Source organism: Hyperolius riggenbachi, chromosome 9, assembly GCF_040937935.1.
Source record: "Hyperolius riggenbachi isolate aHypRig1 chromosome 9, aHypRig1.pri, whole genome shotgun sequence".
Lineage (NCBI taxonomy): Eukaryota > Metazoa > Chordata > Amphibia > Anura > Hyperoliidae > Hyperolius > Hyperolius riggenbachi.
This window is the reverse complement of record NC_090654.1, coordinates 157307934-157327448: the sequence shown is the minus strand read 5'-3', so window position 1 is coordinate 157327448 and position 19515 is coordinate 157307934.

Here is a 19515-nt window from a genome sequence, read left to right as displayed (position 1 = left end):
GCCCGACTGTAGCAGGTTTGAGGCCTCTGCCACAGTGTGAGAATGGCTGCAGTTTCAATATTCCCCTTGAAAATCAAAAGGTGAATTTTGATTGGCTCTTGTAGGCTCCACCTACTTTTCCAAATATTAATCCTAGTCACCCAGTGACCAACTGTGTGAAGTTTGAGAACCTTGCCATTAACAGTGTAAGAAAAGCTGCAGTTTACATTTCCCCATGTAAAAAAGTTAGTTGTTTTTGGCTCCGCCCACTATTTCTAATCTTGACATACAGTCACTTAATGACCAAATTTATGAGCTTTGGGGTGTTTGGCATCAATAAGTTGCATTTTACCATTGAAATTAAACAAATCTGATTGGCTGTTTTTGGCCCGCTACCTTCAGAATTTAAACCACAGTCTCCCAGTGACTGACTGTAGCAGATGTTAGGCCTCAGCCATTAAGAGTGCATGAATGGCAGCAATGTAAATATTCCCCTTGAAAATCAAAAGGTGAATTTTGATTGGCTGCTGTAGGCTCCACCCACTTTTCTGAATATTAGTCCCAGTCACCCAGTGGCCAACTGTGTCACGTTTGAGAACCCTGCCAATAACAGAATGGCTGAAATCAATCTAACAAATCTGATTGGCTGTTTGTGGCTCCACCCCTTTAGTGAATTTGGACCCCAGTCACCCAATGACTGACTGTATCAGGTTTGAGGCCTCTGCCACTAACAGTGTAAGAATGGTAGTAATGTGAATATTCCCCTTGAAAATCAATAGGTACATTTTGATTGGCTGTTGTAGGCTCCACCCACATTTCTGAATATTCATCCCAGTCACCCAGTGGCCAATTGTGTAAAGTTGGGAACCCTGCAATGTAAAAAATGAAGTTGTTGGCACCGCCCACTTTTTCTAACCTTGACATACAGTCACTCAATCATCAAGTTTATCAGCTTTGGGGTCCTTCGTATCAATACTTTGTATATTCCCATTGAAAAATAAACAAATCTGACTGTTTGTGGCTCCGCCCCCTTCCTGAATTTGGACCCTAGTCACCCAGTGACCAACTGTACCAGGTTTGAGGCATCTGCTATTACCAGTATAAGAGAATGGTAGCAGATGAAACATTCCCTTTGAAAATCAAAAGGTGAATTTTTATTGGCTGTTGTAGGCTCCACCCACCTTCCAAAATCCTAATCTGTCACCCAATGACCAACTGTGCAAAGTTTGAGAACCCTGCTATTAACGGTGTAAGAATGGCTGCAGTTTATAATTTCCAGTGAAATTTGTTTTTAGCTCTGCCCACTTTGTGTAACCTTGACACACAGTCACCCAGTGACCAAGTGTGCGAGTTTTCAGGTTCCTGGCATCAAAAATGTGTGATTTTAAGCAGTTTATCCTCCAAGGAAATGTGATTGGCTGTATGTGGCCCCGCCCCTTTAGTGAATTTGGACCCCAGTCACCCACTGACTGACTGTAGCAAGTTTGAAGTCTCTGCCATTAAAAGTGTAAGAATAGCAGCAGTTTAAATATTCCCCTTGAAAATCAATAGGTGAATTTTGATTGGCTGTTGTAGGCTCCACCCATTTTCTTGAATCTTAATCGCATTCACCCAGTGACCAAGTGTGCCAAGTTTGAGAACCCTGTGATTAACAGTCTAAGAATGGCTGCAGTTTACATTTTCATGTAAAATGTAAAATGAACGGCTGAAATTTGATTTGCTGTTTTATGCTCCGCCCACTTTTCCTGGATTTGTAACCTCGGTCACCAAGTGACCAACTGTGCCAAGTGTGGGGACTCTGGCTTGATTACTGTGAGAATGGCAGCCTTTTACATTTTTTCCATTGACTTGAATGGGTGGAATCTGATTAGCTGTTTATAGCTCCGCCCACATGTGCAGGGGGGCCGCGAGACCCCCAGAACATATCATCCCAGGTAGTAAGGGATCTGTGTACCAAGTTTCGTTCAAATCGGTCAAGCCGTTTTTGCGTGATCGCGGCACACACACACACACACACACACACACACACACACACACACACACACACACACACACACACACACACACACACACACACACACACACACACACACACACACACACACACACACACACATACATCCGATTTTATATATATGGAAGATATATATATATATATATATATATATATATATATATATATATATATATTAGAATAAATAGCCTTACAATCACGTACGCATTACAATTCTTAAAATAACTGTAATATTAAAAGCGATATACAGGATCTTCTCAAAAAAATAGCATATTGTGACAAAGTTCATTATTTTTTGTAATGTACTGATAAACATTAGACTTTCATATATTTTAGATTCAAATACACACAACTAAAGTAGTTCAAGCCTTTTATTGTTTTAATATTGATGATTTTGGCATATAGCTCATGAAAACCAAAATTTCCTATCTCAAAAAATTAGCATATTTCATCCAACCAATAAAAGAAAAGTGTTTTTAAAACAAAAAAAGTCAACCTTCAAATAATTATGTTCAGTTATGCACTCAATACTTGGTCGGGAATCCTTTTACCGAAATGACTGCTTCAATGCGGCGTGGCATGGAGGCAATCAGCCTGTGGCACTGCTCAGGTGCTATGGAGGCCCAGGATGCTTCGATAGTGGCCTTAAGCTCATCCAGAGTGTTGGGTCTTGCGTCTCTCAACTCTCTCTTCACAATATCGCACAGATTCTCTATGGGGTTCAGGTCAGGAGAGTTGGCAGGCTAATTGAGCACAGTAATACCATGGTCAGTAAACCATTTACCAGTGGTTTTGGCACTGTGAGCAGGTGCCAGGTCGTCCTGAAAAATGAAATCTTCATCTCCATAAAGCTTTTCAGCAGATGGAAGCATGAAGTACTCCAAAATCTCCTGATAACTTGCTGCATTGACCCTGCCCCTGATAAAACACAGTGGACAAACACCAGCAGCTGACATGGCACCCCAGACCATCACTGACTATGGGTAGTTGACACTGTACTTCAGGCATTTTGGCATTTCCCTCTCCCCAGTCTTCCTCCAGACTCTGGCACCTTGATTTCCGAATGACATGTAAAAGTTGCTTTCATCTGAAAAAAGTACTTTGGACCACTGAGCAACAGTCCAGTGCTGCTTCTCTGAAGCCCAGGTCAGGCACTTCTGCCGCTGTTTCTGGTTCAAAAGTGGGTTCATGCTTCCATCTGCTAAAAAGCTTTATGGAGATGAAGATTTCATTTTTCAGCACGACCTGGCACCTTGTCACAGTGCCAAAACCACTGGTAAATGGTTTACTGACCATGGTATTACTGTGCTCAATTGGCCTGCCAACTCTCCTGACCTGAACCCCATAGAGAATCTGTGCGATTATGTGAAGAGAAAGTTGAGAGACGCAAGACCCAACACTCTGGATGAGCTTAAGGCTGCTATCGAAGCATCCTGGGCCTCCATAACACCTGAGCAGTGCCACAGGCTGATTGCCTCCATGCCATGCCGCATTGAAGCAGTCATTTCTGCAAAAGGATTCCTGATCAAGTATTGAGTGCATAACTGAACATAATTATTTGACGGTTGACTTTTTTTTGTTTTAAAAACACTTTTCTTTTATTGGTTGGATGAAATATGCTAATTTTTTGAGATAGGAATTTTGGGTTTTCATGAGCTGTATGCCAAAATCATCAATATTAAAACAATAAAAGGCTTGAACTACTTCAGTTGTGTGTATTTGAATCTAAAATATATGAAAGTCTAATGTTTATCAGTACATTACAGAAAATAATGAACTTTATCACAATATGCTAATTTTTTGAGAAGATCCTGTATTAGTAAGTTAATAAAACTATAATCGACGCATTATAACTGTGAAAAACAAAGTTAATACCAAAAGCAATGTATTTCTAATAGAATAAGGTTGAAAACGATATTTAAGCATTATACGTATGAAAACGAATTTTAAATGACAAAATAAGTGTAAACGAAAATTTACTTGTTACAGTCCTGTAAGCGAAATTTAAAAACGGGAAAATAAGTAAAAGCTCCTATAAGCGAAATTTAAAAACAAAAAATAAGTATAACACAAAGTCAAAATGAACTTGTAAACAATATTTGTTATTAACCTTATTCTGTAAACGAAAACTTTTGTTAACACGATCCCTGCAACAGCTATTTCTCGGGCGCCCTTTTTTCCTGTCGGGCGCCCAATAGCCGATATTTTGCATTGCAGTCTATGGCGGCGCCCTTTCTGTCCACTAGCTATGTGCACCCTTTTTTACTGGCCCGGGAGAAAAGATGGCCCCTGCCAGCAAACAGAATTCTCTCCATTTACCTTTTATTATTTTATAAAGTTCACTGAAATAAACACCTGGCCCACGCAATACACGTTATGTAAGTAGAGCCAGTATTTATCTACTTATATACTGTATGTTGTCTTTTTAATCTAGCATAGTATGGATGACAACTCCTCTTTAAAGCAATCAAATACATGCCTGGAATAACATTCTCTTTATTTTTAGCATGGTAAATATAATTTTATATTTGTTCTTTTGGGAAAGCATCCAATTTTTTTTTGAAACAATTTACATTTCTTACAAAAATAGTTTTTACAGGCATGGTAATCAAGATCCCTTTTTACAAAAACAAACTGGCCCACTCAATGCCATTTTCTTTTCTCTAAATGAGGACTGTTCACCTGAATTAGTTGCCCTTCTTGCAAAGGTAATTTGTACAGTGCCGATTTACAGATGAAACAATGAATTTAACAGGTTGTTATGGGCAACAAGCATAAATACTTTCCATACAAGGACCATGGCTGTAATGTTACCTCTTTCTCAAGAGTGTTTTAAGTTTACTGAAGTTAATCTTATCAGTACAAACTTATCCTATCATCAGTATCACATTGCCAAATATGGTAGTTGGGGAAAGAAGGTAGCAGCATAGTGAGGAAGGAAAGGACAGGAATGATTTATGGTTCATATAAAGTCTCACTCTACATAAATATAAAAGCAATTTCAGACCTAAAAACAGACATGGAGTAATTAGAGGTGTGTGCAGTGTTTTCGCAGGTTGTACTTTAGACAGAGGCTCACAACTTTACCCAGGGTCATATTTGCATTACTGGAGACAAGATAAAAAGAAAATAATAACAAAATAACTAGATGTAGCATATACTGTCCTCTTCTATGATGGTAAAGACAGTAAAAACTCATTCAAAAAGATTAAAGGATTAATGACACAACATACATACAGTGTATATGTAGTGATCATAATCAGCCAATTACGATTATGCAAATTTTTGCGTAAATTATCGCAATTTCGCCTATACGCACTTACGATTTGTACATTTAAATGATTTTGCATAGTCATTCGTAATTTTGCATACAATTTTTCATATTTTTTGCATAATTTTGTGCTGACTTTGGCAGTGAATAGCAAAGCCCCCATACAAGCTACTGACGCCAACATTGCTATATACTGTAATTTTCTAAAAATTATGTAAAATTTTGTGAAAATTATGATGCAAAATTATGAAATATTGCTACTACACAGGGCCGAACCAAGTCATAGGCTGGAGAGGCTCCAGCCTCAGGGCGCAGTGTAGGAGGGGGTGCAGAATTCATTCAGCTGTCATTCCTAATTGTGTTTGAAGCAGAAAGAAATAAGAAAAGGGGATACATGGCAGTGACTGCAAGCCAGATAACTAGATATTAAGGTGTTGGGGAGGTTGTGGGCCCTGTGGCGCCTCTTAGTCTAATAGCAATTAGTGTGTGACGGCTGGGGTGGAAGGGGAGGAGGGGTGCACTTTGGTGTCTCAGCCTTGGGTGCTGGAGGACCTTGTCCCGGCTCTGCTACTACATAAGAAATAAATTATGATTTTCCCTGAAATTTCGCATTACGATGCATAATTGCGAATTTCGATGTGAAATTTCGCATAAGCGAAATTTTGGCCCACCACTGTGTATATGTACTGTATATATACAAACAAAGAGCTCCCATGTGCTAGAAGCCATCATAAAACTAGTCCACTGAACAATGAGTCACATGTGCTGACAGCCATCTTAAAACTGGCTAAGAATGTTTCAGATGTAAAGGGTAGAAAGTAAACAATCTTCGCATCACAAGAGCCATAGATGTATGACACTAAAATAAAGAGTTATCATTGGGGACAGAGGATTGTCTTATCCATGAATAAGATCATCAGCATAATGATGGCCATTCCTTGGCTTATATAGAATTTAGGTATTATCCTTGAAACCTCTTCACTTAAGGCTGCATATTGCTAATGTCCACTATGGCGTACTAAAGTACATTCTTTATCTGCTAATGGATTTTTCTAAGTGTGCAACCCTCTTTCATTCAAAATCCAATAAGAACTCAGTCCCAAATCCATGGTTTTAATTAGTAGGTCTAAAAAAAACCCAAACACACATTAGTAGGATAAGAACACCGTTATTATACAGTATTGTACATGAGCATTCACAGACTCTCTCTGAGAGATAAAATATTACCAGTACTAAAGCATTACTGTTAGAGATGGCCCGAACCTCCGATTTTAGGTTCGCAAACCGGATTCGCGAACCGAACTTTTGCGGGAGGTTCGCGAATCCGGTTCGCGAACCTAAAATCAGAGGTTCGGGCCATCTCTAACAGTAATGCTTTAGTAGTGGTAATATTTTATCTCTTAGAGAGACTGTGAATGCTCATGTACAATACTGTATAATAACGGTGTTCATATCCTACTAATGTGTGTTGTTTTTTTAGACCTAGTAATTAAAACCATGGATTTGAGACTGAGTTCTTATTGGATTTTGAATGAAAGAGGGTTGCACACTTTGAACTTTTGCGAACCGCAATAGACTTCAATGGGGAGGCAAACTTTGAAAACTAGAAAAATGTATGCTGGCCACAAAAGGGATGGAAAAGATGTTTCAAGGGGTCTACCAGCTGAAGGGGGGCATGGTGGAGTGTGATACACGCCAAAAGTCCCGGGGAAGAATCTGGTTTTGACGCAAAGCAGCGTTTTAAGGGCAGAAGTCACATTAAATGCTAAATTGCAGGCCTACAGTGCTTTACAACATCTTGCATGTGTATATATCAATCAGGAAGTGTAATTAGAGTTCTGCTTCACACTGACACACCAAACTCACTGTGTAACGCACCGCAAACAGCTGTTTACGTAATGATGGCCGTGCTGGACTGGTGTGCACCATGGCCAGAGTGCAGGCCGTGGCAGTTTTCAAGCCCATATGGTCGTCGGGCTGTGGTAGCTCAATGATAGAACAACAGTGACTGTCCAGCTGATCAAATTTGGTCTGTCCACAATGAAGCAACAACCTTAATATCTTTGGTGTGCCACCCCCCGAGACACTCATGTAGCCGGTGGTCATTGCTTCATTGTGATACGCAAGCCCCTTCACCACGGCAAGGTAATGATCATGCTGCTAGCAGCGGCCTAAAAAATTCAGGGATTTGCCTGGAGTCCTGGACCCTGTTGGTGGTGGCGGAGAAGGCAGTCAAGCGGCCTGCAGGCAGAGGTGCTGTGTGGGGAGTGATTTAGACTTAGGGCAGGCAGCCAGTCACACGGCATGCAGGCAGAGATGCTGTGTGTGGGGCCTGATTTAGTCTTCGGGCAGGCAGTAGCCCTCTGGGATCCATGCCTCATTCATTTTGATAAAGGTGAGGTACTGAACACTTTTGTCACTTAGGCGACTTCTCTTCTCAGTGACAATGCCTCCAGCTGCGCTGAAGGTCCTTTCTGACAGGACGCTTGAGGCAGGGCAAGACAGAAGTTGGATGGCAAATTGGGACAGCTCTGGCCACAGGTCAAGCCTGCACACCCAGTAGTCCAAGGGTTCATCGCTGCTCACAGTGTCTACATCCACACTTAAGGCCAGGTAGTCGGCTACCTGCTGGTCCAGGCGTTGGTGGAGGGTGGATCCGGAAGCGCTAAGTCGAGGCATTGGACTAAAGAATGTCTGCATGTCCGACATCACCATGAGATCGCTGGAGCGTCCTGTCCTTGCCTGCGTGGACATGGTAGGAGGATTACTGGCAGTGGTACCTTTATTGCATTGTGCTATGACATCACCCTTATCCGCATTGTAAAGCATAGTTGACAGCTTGTTCTGCATGTGCTGCATCCTTTCTGCCTTCTGTTGAGTTGGTAACATGTCCACCACTTTGTACCTATACCGAGGGTCTAGTAGCGTGGCCACCCAGTACAGCTCATTCCCCTTGAGTTTTTTTATAAGGGGGTCCCTCAACTGGCAGGACAGCATGAAAGACGACATCTGAACAAAGTTGGATGCAGACGTACTATCCATCTCCTCTTGCTCTTCCTCAGTGACGTCAGGTAAGTCCTCCTCCTCCCCCCAGCCCCGAACAATACCAAGGGAACGTCGAGCAGCACAAGCCCCCTGCGATGCCTGCTGTGGTTGTTGTTCTTCTGCCACCTCCTCCTCCAAAGAAACACCTTCCTCATCATCCGAATCTGACTCCTCTTCCCCACAAGACTCTTCCTTCTCTTCCTCCCTCTGTGCTGCCACAGGTGTTGAGGAAACATCTGATTCTGATATAAATTGCTCCCACAACTGTTCCTGCCGTAACTGTTCCTCTTCACGCTCATCCACAGCTTGATCCACCACTCTACGCATGGCACGCTCCAGGATGTAAGCGCACGGGATCAAATCGCTGATGGTGCCTTCACTGTGACTCACCAGGTTGGTCATCTCCTCAAACGGCCGCATGAGTCTGCATGCATTTCGCATCAGTGTCCAGTTTTTGGGCCAGAACATCCCCATCTCCCCAGATTGTGTCCTTTAACTGTAATTGTACAGGTACTGGGTGACGGCTTTCTCCTGTTCTAGCAGGCGAGAGAACATGACCGGGTCGAATTCCAGCGAGTCGGGCTATTACATATTAAGCATCTCACCGGCAAGTTGATTCTCTGCTGAATGTCCGTGCCATGGCCGTGTAAGACCGCCTGAAATGCCCACACAACTTCCTGGCCTTCTTCAGGACGTCCTCTAAGCCTGGGTACTTTGACACAAATCTTTGAATGACTAGATTCAGCACATGTGCCATGCAGGGTACATGTGTCAGCTTTCCCAAATTCAAAGTGGAAAGGAGATTGCTGCCGTTGTCACACACCACGTTGACGATCTCCAGCTGGTGTGGGGCCAGCCACTGATCCACCTGTTTGTTAAGAGCAGCCAGGAGAGCTGGTCCAGTGTGACTCTTCGCTTTGAGGCAAGACATGTCTAAGATGGCATTACAACGTCGTACCTATGCTGCATAGGCCCTGGGGAGATGGGGCTGTGTAGCTGGAGAGGAGATCGCAGCACCAGTAGAGTTGAACTGCCACTCAGCCAAGGAGGAGGATGACAGCAAAGAGGATGTAGCAGGAGGAGAGAAGGTGGCAAGAGGCCTGCCTACAAGCCGTGGAGGTGTCACAAGTTAATCCGCTGCACAGCCACATACTCCCAGCTTGCCATCGGTCACCAGCCCTTTGTACCTGCCCTGACCGTGCTTGGCAGAGCAGGCATCCGTGGTCAGGTGGACCCTTGATCCAACGCTGTGTGCCAGAGATGACACCACTTGCCTCTCAATTTCACGGTACGGTACAGTTTGGGTATCGCCTTTTTAGAGAAATAATTTCGGCCTGGTATCTTCCACTGCGGTGTCCCAATGGCCACAAATTTACGGAGGACGTCAGAGTCCACCAGTTTGTTTGGTAACAGCTGGCTAGCTAACAGTTCAGCCACGCCAGCTGTCAGACGCCGGGCAAGGGGGTGACTGGCAGAAATTGTCTTCTTCCGCTCAAAGATTTCCTTCACGGACACCTGGCTGCTATGGGCAGAGGAGCAGGAACTGCTCAAGGGCAGAGGCGGAGTGGAGGAGGGTGGCTGTGAAGGTGCAAGGGAGAAAGCGGCTGAAGATGCTGCACCTAAAGGAGGAAGAGGAGGAGGGTGGCTTTTCTTTTGTGTGCTGCTCTTGCTCAGGTGCTCATCCCATTGCAGTTTGTGACATTTCTCCATGTGCCTTCGTAAGGCACTTGCCCCTACGTGAGTGTTGGCCTTTCCACTGCTCAATTTTTGGAGGCAGAGACAACAGATGGCATTGCTCCAATCTGAGGCACCCACATTAAAAAATTTCCAAACTGCTGGGCCCCCCTGGGGTGATGGCACTATGGTGGCATCAGCAGCTGACGTTGAAGGGCATGTTGGCTGGCTGTACATAGGTGGCAATACATGGCGCCAGACACTGCCACCAGCTGTTTCTGACAACGAGCTTCCCCTGCTTCTTTCAGCAACTCGTCTCCTCGTACTCCTCTCTGAATCTCCTACCGAACTGTCCCCCTGTTCATCTCCTCTATTGGGAACATACGTGGGATTTGTATCATCGTCATCATCATAATCATCCTGCCCAGCTTCGCTTGCCTCAGACACCTCCAAAACGGCACCAACAGCAGGTACTTCATCATCTTCACATGTTATGTCCATAGTGTTGCCGCCTAACTCAGACATATGAGGCGGTGTAACTTGCTTAGCGCCTTCATCTGGTTGTAACAATAATGGCTGTGAATCAGTTAATTCCCCACCAACTAACTGCTGCGAAGTGTCAAATGCAATGGATGTGGACCTTGTAGTAGCGCTACAATGAGTGCGCTCAACTCACATAGGTAGGTGGGTGCACTGTGAACAACAGGTAGGTAGGTAGGTAAATGAAGTACTGGGTATTACAATGTGCACCTGTCACACACAGACAGGTAGCGGACAGGCACAATGACACTGCATGCGCTCAACTCACGTAGGGAGGTGGGTGCACTGTGAACAACAGGTAGGTAGGTATGTATATACAGTACTGGGTATTACAATGTGCACCTGTCACGCACAGAAAGGTAGCGGACAGGCACAATGACACTGCATGCACTCAACTCATGTAGGTAGGTGAGTGCACTGTGAACAACAGGTAGGTAGGTATATTTAGTGATGGGTATTACAATGTGCACCTGTCACACACAGACAGGTAGCGGAAGGGCACAGTGACACTGCGTGCGCTCAACTCACGTAGGTAGGTGGGTGCACTGTGAACAGGTAGGTAGGTAGGTATATGCACTGATGCACTGGGTATTACAATGTGCACCTGTCACACACAGACAGGTAGCGGACAGGCACAGTGACACTGCATGCGCTCACGTAGGTAGGTGGGTGCACTGTGAACAACAGGTAGGTAGGTAGGTATATGCAGTACTGCGTATTACAATGTGCACCTGTCACACACAGACAGGTAGAGGACAGGCACAGTGACACTGCGTGCGCTGACGCTCACGTAGGTGGGTGGGTGCACATTGAACAACATGTAGGTAGGTATATGCAGTACTGGGTATTACAATGTGCACCTGTCACACACAGACAGGTAGCGGTCGGACAGGCATAGTGACACTGTGTGCGCTCACGTAGGTGGGTGGGTGCACAGTGAACAACAGTTAGGTATATGCAGTGATGAGTAATGTGCACCTGTCACACACACAGGTAGTCACTGATTGTGCTAGGCCTGGCAGTGGCACACACACAGTATGAATTATCAAGGGTGTCTATGCAACACAAGTGTCAGTGGGACACACAGAAAAAAAATAGATCACAAGAACAAGATTAGCTCTAAAAAGAGCTGTTGTGAGGTGCTATTTTAGCAATAAGAATCAGTAAGGAGCAAGCTAAGAAGCCTACAAGAGCCTAACTATTCTTTTCCTATGAGAGAGTCTGCAGCAGCTGTCCCTTCTCTATTTACTGCAGGCACACAAGTGAGTATAATGGCCAGCGGCAGGGATGCTCAGCAGAGCTCGAATAGTCGAGTAGCTCGAATATTCAAGCTCTTTTTCAGCTATTCGAGGTCGAATACCGAGCTTGAAAAGCTGCAGCTATTCGAATGGGCTATTCGAGTGAACTTGAATAGCCCACTCACTATTCGAGCTATTCGAGCAAACAGCGCTATTCGAGCTCGAATACCGAGCTCAAATAGCGTCATAGCCCAGATTGATGTCCTTAGAGCCAATCAGAGGGCTCCCAGGCCCTCTGACGGCAGCCAATCACAGAGGAGGACCCTGGCCAGCCCTTACCCTATAAATAGCGGCCGCCATGTTCGTTTTTTGTCCCGTCCTTGCTTGACTTGCACAGAGAGAGATCTGCTCCTTGGTGCTTTGGCTTAGCAAGTGCTCTATTGTGGTCAATCACCTAGCGTTTTTGCTCACATACACCTGCTATATACACCTATATTGTTGTTAGCTAGATAGAGATTGTATTTTAGTTAGTAGCTTGTGTGTTACATAGAGACAGCTGCTGCTGCAGGCAACACAGCTTTAGGCCTCAGGGCCTTGCCTGTGTGGGCAGCTGTCCTCCTGTCCTCTGTTAGTTTATTTCTCATCTATACCAGTGTTTCTGCTGTGTATTCTACCCTGTCTTGTCCTTTACTACTGTACTGAGTGATTATTGTATTTTGTAGTTACTGTACTGTACTAGGGACACTCACTGTTACTGTTCATAGCTCCTGCGTGTGTGTGTGTGCGTGCACTGTCTGTAGTGTACACAGTACACAGTATTCCCTTCTACTGAATCATCTGATTAGTTACTACTGAATCTGATTATTGTATTTTCTAGTTGTACTTACTGTACTAGGGACACTCAGTCACTGTTCATAGGCTAGCTTCTGCGTGTGTGTGTGCGTGCACTGTCTGTAGTGTACTGTACACACACTCTATTTCCTTCTACTGAATCTGATTACTACTGATTATTGTATTTTCTAGTTAATGTACTAGGGGACACACTCACTGTTCACTGTTCACACTTACTGATTATTGTATTTTGTATTTGTACTGTACTAGTAATCACTTAGCGATCTAATCACTTAGTGATTAGTGTCACCTCACCCACCAACCCACTCCATTAAAGTACCCCACTTTTTCACCTGCCCTTTTAAAAAACTTTTTTGTTTACGCCCAAAACATCTAAGATGTCTGGAAGTGGCAGCCAGCACGGTTTGGGCAAGGGGAAGGGCAGCAAGGGAATCAGGAGGAGAGGGAGCAGCATTGTGGCAAGCCGCGCCACATGCACAGTTCCGCAGCAGCAGCAGCTGCGTCAGTGGCTAACATTCCGCCTATAGCCACTGGCCATGGACGCCTTGGGCGCCCAGCAGGAGCATCTGCAACTCACGCTGCAGAGACAAAGCAGCAGCAGCGTGTAGTACCTGCTCCTATTTTCCTCCAGCCGGGTTGGAAACATCCCATTGAGGAAAAGGATGCAGCCACTGTGGTGCAACTGATGATGGAGGATGAGCAGCCCGCCATCAGCTCTGCATCCGAGGCCTCCACCCTCACCACCACCACCACCCTTGTTCGCAGCAGCCGCCCAGCAGGGCCTGGGGAGGAGGCCAGTTCACCGTCAGTTGGCGACCTGTCATTCAGCATTTTTTTGACCCCAGGCATCATGAGTCAATTGTCTGCTGTTGTTGGCGATTTTGAGGAGGAGATGCTGATGGGCACTTTGGGGGAGGAGGGATTGGACAGCAAGACTGTGGCGACAGTCAAGCAGCCCATCCATGCATCAGGAGAGGAGTTTGGGGGGTCATCATCCCAGCAGGACATGTTTCAGGAGGGGAGGATGATGATGTCGATGTTGATGACAGGGTGACGGACAAAGACTGGGTGCCACCACCAGCACCTGGGGATGTCATCATCAGCAGCTCTGAGGAGGAGGAGGAGGATGCGCTTGTGGGCCTTGCAAGGAGGCGCATCATTGCAAGCATTGGCAGCAGTAGGCAGGTCCCACAGCCTGCTGGTGTCTCAGGCTCAGCAGCAGCAGCAGCAGCATCTGCCAGTACCACCACCAGCCGCACCCAAGCCCCCAAATAAGGAGCTTGCAGCAGGCCCTTGTTGAGCGCTTGGAGGAAGCCTTCCCCCAGCCTTCCACCCCCACTGTTCAGCCAGCACAGAGGCAGCAGCAGGTGCCTGCATCCAGCAGCAAGCGCCCCACAGACCTGCTGTCTCTCAGCAACGAGTTCTAAAGGACTGTAGAGGCTCCAGCAGTGACTAGAGAGGAGGTGCATGCAGCAGCATCCTCCTCCGGTCACAGCCAGCACCTGACCCACATGGTGGCTGACTACATGGGGTCCTACAGCGGGCTTGACAGCGATGCCCCTGTTGATCCCATGGAGTATTGGGTCAAGCGCCTGGAGATCTGGAGCGAGCTGGCGCAGTACGCCCTGGAAGTGCTGTCCTGTCCCCCTTCCAGTGTGCTGTCCGAGCGCTGCTTCAATGCAGCTGGTGGCGTGGTCACCGAGAAACGCTCACGTCTGTCTCACAAGTCTGTGGACAGACTGACGTTTCTCAAGATGAACCAGGCGTGAGTGGAAGGCGAGTTCCTGGCCCCTGTTGTCAGCGAGAGGGGGACATGAACTGGCTGCCGGAACCATCGTTAATATGCCTTACCACCCTTTACCACCTCCTGGCTCCTGCTCACTAAGCCAGCCTGGTTCAGTTTGACTATTACGTCGCCTGTAGCCACACATTTTACACCTACAGTGGGCTGCTGTGTACTGCCCTTCTGCTGTCTGTCTGTGTTTCCCACTGCAAGGGTACACAGATTTACCTTCTGCTGCCACTCTGCCACCAGCTATTACATCCAACAATAGCTATCTGTTTAATTTGCCTTTAAAAAAAAAAAAATTAACCAATAAAAAAAAAAAGGTTTAATTTTTCTGAGATGCCCGGGTTGAAAACTGTGTTGTCCCAGTTGTGTATTGGACACGATGTGGGCTGCACGACCGCTGTCTGGGACCTCCTGTTGTGTTTATTTACAGCCCTGGTATCACCGCTAGGTACCAGGGCTATTATGTCACGCTGCCTACCTGCTGCCACACTCACACTACTCCTCCATTCCTCCTGCTGCTGCTGCTGTCTGTCTGCGTTTTCCACTGCCAGGGTACACAGATTTACCTTCTGCTGCCGCTCTGCCACCAGCTATTACGTCCAACAATAGCTATATCTGTGTAATTTGCTGTAAAAAAAAAAAAAAAAAAAAAAAACATTAAAAAAAAAAAAAAAGGTTTAATTTTTCTGAGGTGCCCGGGTTGAAAACTGTGTTGTCCCAGTTGTGTATTGGACACGATGTGGGCTGCACGACCGCTGTCTGGGACCTCCTGTTGTGTTTATTTACAGCCCTGGTATCACCGCTAGGTACCAGGGCTATTATGTCACGCTGCCTACCTGCTGCCACACTCACACTACTCCTCCATTCCTCCTGCTGCTGCTGCTGTCTGTCTGTGTCCCACTGCCAGGGTACACAGATTTACCTTCTGCTGCCACTCTGCCACCAGCTATTACGTCCAACAATAGCTATCTGTTTAATTTGCCTTTAAAAAAAAAAAAATAAACCAATAAAAAAAAAAAAGGTTTAATTTTTCTGAGGTGCCCGGGTTGAAAACTGTATTGTCCCAGTTGTGTTTTGGACATGATGTGGGCTGCACGACCGCTGTCTGGGACCTCCTGTTTATTTACAGCCCTGGTGTCACCGCTAGGTACCAGGGCTATTATGTCACACTGCCTACCTGCTGCCAAACTCACACTACTCCTTCATTCCTCCTGCTGCTGCTGTCGGTCTGTGTTTCCCACTGCCAGGGTACACAGATTTACCTTCTGCTGCCACTCTGCCACCAGCTATTACGTCCAACAATAGCTATATCTGTGTAATTTGCTGTACAAAAAAAAAAAACAAAAAAAAAAAGGTTTAATTTTTCTGAGCTGCCCGGGTTGAAAACTGTGTTGTCCCAGTTGTGTATTGGACATGATGTGGGCTGCACGACCGCTGTCTGGGGCCTCCTGTTGTGTATTTATGGGCTGGTGCCACCGCTAGGTACCACAGCCTATTATGTCTCGCTGCCTGCCTCATTGACTGCCTGCTGCCACACAATCATCCTCCTCCTGCTGCTGCTGCTGAATTTACCTCCTGCTGTCTGTGTGTTTCCACTGCCAGGGAGCACATACAATGGCGCTTCCACCATGCGCCACCAGCTATTTATTATGCTCAAAAATAGCTGCATTTCTTTAAAAAAAAATATAGAAGAGAAATAAGTGAAGAAGAAGAAGACGATATAGAAGAAGAAGAAGAAATAGAAAAATAGTAATAAGAAGAAGATATAGAAAAAGAAGAAGAAGAAATAGAAAAAATAATAAGAAGAAGAAGATATAGAAAAAGAAGAAGAAGAAATAGAAAAATAATAATAAGAAGAAGATATAGAAAAAGAAGATATAGAAAAAGAAGATGATGATGAAGAAGAAGAAGAAGAAGAAGAAGAAGAAGAAGAAGAAGAAGAAGAAGAAGAAGAAGAAGAAGAAGAAGAAGAAGAAGAAGAAGAAGATATAGAAGAAGAAGAAGAAGATATAGAAGAAGAAGATATAGAAGAAGAAGAAGAAGAAGAAGATATAGAATAAGAATAAGAAGAAGAAGAAGAAGATATAGAAGATAAAGAAGAAGAAGAAGTATATACAGTACTGAACAGAATTTTGGACACAACTTCTCTTTCCACCTTTTTTTTTTTTTAAAGGAACATCCCCACATAATTACTTGCTGTTGTTACTTGGAAAAAAAGATGTTTCTTGCATCATTCACCCCCAAAACAAGTGTTGGAAGCTATTTAAGGCCAATTCGAATAGTCAGCTCAAATAATGAGCTCGAATACCGACTCGAATAGTGAGCTCGAATTTCGAGGTCGAATCGAATAGTAAAAAATATTCGACTCGAATATTCGACCGGACTCGAATAATTTACTATTCGAATTCGACCTAACTCGAATAATAAAAAGGGGTATCCGAGCATCACTGGCCAGCGGTGCCTACCTTTTACAAGGGGGGGAGTGGCTCCATAAGGGAGTGTAGCCTGACTGGCTACAATGTGCCTGCTGACTGTGATGTAGAGGGTCAAAATTGACCCTAATGGTGCATTATGGGGCGAACCGAACCTCCGGAAAAGTTTGCGGTTCTCCGCGATCACGGACCACCGGAAGTTCGCCGGGAACCATTCGTCGGCGAACCGTTCGGGCCATCTCTAATTACTGTTTGACTGGCCATCATGCAAACAAGAATTAAAGTTAGAGCAAATTGACAACTCTTGCCAAGTTAAGTATAGAGATTGTTGGGGAGAGTAACCCATTAGCAATATCTGTGGGTTTTATACTCAATGGCCTCAATTCACAAAGCATTACCACATTTGTTAAGGTTAAAAAGCTGATTTTATTAAACATTTTCTTAAATGTCAATTCACAAATGCTGTTACCACCACATGGCAAACTACAATTATCATTTTATGAGGTGAATTAACAACTTGTGAGGTAAATACCTAATAAATGTTAATTCATGATAAATACATCATGCTGTAAAACAAGTAAGGTGTTAAAGGGACCCTGAGCTCTCATCAAAAATGAAATTGTGCCTTACCTGGGGCTTCCTCCAGCTCACCATAGGCCGCAAGGTCCCCCAGAGTCCTCCTGGCTCCTCTCCCTGTCCCAACTGGTGGCTCTTTTATGGTACGACTTCGGCCTGAAGTCATCAGGCCTGCTGCCTGCTTTGCCAATCCACATCATCACGCTGGGGAACCTTGCAGCCTACGGTGGGCTGGAGGAAGCCCCAGGTAAGTCACAATTTCATTTTTAATGAGTGCTCAGGGTCCCTTTAAGTAGTTTGTATCACACTTTTTTTTGTGTCAACCACACTTGATTGAATACTATGTGCAATGTCACGCTATTGGGCTTTATGAGCTTGTGATGATTATTGCTGATGAAATTGTAAGGATGCTGTGGTGCTTCTTATGCCATATTACTATCTAACCTGTACATTGATTCTGGCCGATATGGTTCTTTTGAACTGGTCAGGGTGGGCTTTGTGTATTTTTTGCATGTTATACATGGCATTTTTTTCATAGTTTTATAAAAGTGTATTAGTTTGATGCGTTTCAATAAAGCGTTATGTTTTATATTTTTTTATGTGCACACAATAGCAGATTTCCATTTACTTTGCATTGCTTAAAGTTTGACTAACTTGAATTTTATTTTTTTAAAGCCATACCACCTGATCCTTTGCCTCTGTTATCACTGCCAAATAGGATATCCAAGATAATAGCCTTGATTTCACCACTGCAGTTAAAGTGTATCCTTGGTTATTGATCAGCCTTCAACAGCCTGCTGACTGGGAAATGAAGCAACAATTTTACTGAGGTGTTCACGCTTTCTGCTATTTTTTTTTTACTATTTTACCCTAGTCATCATGCTCTAATTGTTTTATTGATACTACTGTGCAATTTGATATCCACCAGTGCCTAATGGCTTACAGTGCCATTATTCTCTTTCCCAGTTTTAGTCCTAATATGATGATAATTTAAAAACTTACTGTATGGTGTTATTTTTAGTGAACACATAACTGGATTCAATTATGTTGGTTTATACCTGCTGGAGTTTAGTCTTACATTTATTTTCCTGGAAACATGTCCCATTCAGTTGTCTTCAATATGTATACATATTTTGTTACAAATGTATTAAACCCATAAAATAGAATTTTTTGTGTTAAACTTTGGAAACAGGAGGCAACACGAGTTAATCTTAAACAATTTTACATAGCAAGAAAAAAGTATCACTTCACATACTGAGAAATATTTATCTTTCAGACAGCAAAATCATTTGCAGACCCTTTGTAAATGCTAAACAAATATTTTACTGGCAAATTCTAACACACGACGGAAAAGCGGACGATATAAACAACATGTTGTAGAAACTACCTTTGATTGCCTTTCAAAAGCTTGTAATTGATATCACAGCATTCTGGAGAACATCTGGGATAATGTGCTCATCTGAAAGGCGATAGCTTGGTTTAAGCTATTATAAGCAATGTTATTTAATGTAATATTAATTAGAACTCATTATGGGAAAATTGACTCTTCGCTGTGTTTGGAGTATTCCAAGTGGCTGATCTACAAGTCTGCATTCTCTGAATATGCTGGGCTTTCAAACACACCAGTATCAGACTGAAGAGATCAAAAGCTGGTCCAAAACACACATTAAAGCTTTTCACCACAAATATGCAGTGTGGTTTGGAACCTCCAGAAACAATTGTGACCTAGTGATTGGGTAAAGGGGTTGACTTTCCCATAAGACAGACCTGATCCTGTTATTATTTAGCTGTTTTGTGTGTGCTGGGGGTGTGGATTGAGATGCAAAGTCATTATTTTTAGTTTTTTGTTTGATGTACATAATTACTGAGTCCAGAACGGAGTATACACAGCACTCCAATAGAGAGCAATGACCAACAGCAGTGCCATAGTCTTATTTTCATTTTAGCTACATCAATTAAGAAACTAGTGATGGGATATATAGTTTAAAATAGTAATAAGTACCATGTTGCAGTGGGTTATAAGCAGTTTGTTGCCAAGCTGCAATGGATGCTGAATAGTACTAGGTGTCTTGAAGCAGTGGGTGCTAAACAGTAAAAGTTGT